This window comes from Lipotes vexillifer, unplaced genomic scaffold (genome assembly GCF_000442215.2).
Source record: "Lipotes vexillifer unplaced genomic scaffold, Lipotes_vexillifer_v1.1 scaffold2253, whole genome shotgun sequence".
In the NCBI taxonomy this organism is placed as follows: domain Eukaryota; kingdom Metazoa; phylum Chordata; class Mammalia; order Artiodactyla; family Lipotidae; genus Lipotes; species Lipotes vexillifer.
In genome coordinates, this window is record NW_006779691.1 from 46,532 (window position 1) to 48,032 (window position 1,501).

Genomic DNA, 1,501 nt, shown 5'->3' on the forward strand with positions numbered 1-1,501 from the left:
AAGGTGGAGGGAAAAAGAATAAAGAATAACCATCATACAAAAGAGTAACAATGTTTGAGAATCTCTGTGTTTCTTCTCCTCCTTGCCCCTCTTAGGCTATGATACTATTCTCTGACAGAGCTTCCCTCATCCACTATTCCCTGTGGGCCTTGTATCCATCTCACAGCTGTTATTCCCTTTTAGTCACCGGTACTGACCACATATTAAGGGGGTAGTATGGAAAGTGGGGAAATGAGGGCTGGAAAGTAGTTTCTATTATTGAAAAATCAAAGTCTTTTTAGTATTGACACACAGTTTATTTTGTCATCAATTCTCTCAAAAACTTATTAGGCACCTGATATATTTCATTCCTCCAATCATTTGTATGTTCTAGGATCCACACTTAGGTCCTTTCCTAGAAGTGATTTTCTGGCCTGATTTATCTTGTTGCCTTTATCCCTGAACATAAGAGAGCTCACTGGCAAACAGGTGGAAAGACTACAACTTTTGTCTCTTTTCTCTGTTGCTACATACAATTGAAAGTGGACATAAAGTTCAAAACCACTTCTAATCTCATTTCTTCCTCTTTGGGGCTTACAAGTGGTGAGTTTTCTAGTTTAACAAGGTTTTGAATTTCTGGACTACATTTTTTTTCTTTCATTTCTGGCCTGAAAATCAGGCAGTAATTTCCTGAACATATGTTTATAGCCTGGTGAACACAACAAATAACCAATATTTGGTCTGCCTCCCAAGTTACTATGGACAACCATTACATGAAACGTTTTGCCATTGAATAATATGTATCACAACATTTTTGGTTTCCAATATTAGTTTCCTTGCAAACTACCTCCAGACTCCTAAGACAAGGTCACAGTTTTCAGATTTGTTACAATAGCAAGCCACCTTGATGAACTAATTTCTTTGTTAGGTCAAATAACACTAGTTACAGTAGAGACAGCTCCCAAATATCTGTGTTTATTTCTCACTCATGTTATAGTCTGATGAAAGTTGAGCAGTAATCTGGGGATGTTTTTCCATTTGCAGTTCTATCATCTTATATTCCTTTATTTCTAGCATTGTGAGTAAATAATGTAGTTAGAGAAACATCCTCTAAATCCTGTGTATGTTTATGTATAGTATGATTTAATATGAAGACTTTGTTGTTTTTAAAAATAATGCTATTTTAGTGTGTGTGTGTGTGTGTGTGTGTGTGTGTGTGTGTGTGTGTGGTTTGAATTAACTATTCTGTTTGTGGACACTTAGGACCACAAGAAGAGGTATGCTTAATGATAAAAGAAATTACCTCAAGATGATGCAGTAGAATGATGTGCACTCACCCCTTCTTATGAGAACACTGGAATGACAACTAACTGCTGAACAACCATTGACAAAAAAATGCTGGAGCCTACCAAAAAAGATACCCTACATTCAAAGACAAAAAGAAACCCAACAAGGTGGTAGGAGAGGTGCAATCACAATAAAATCAAATTCCATACCTGCCATGTGGGTGACCCACAAACTG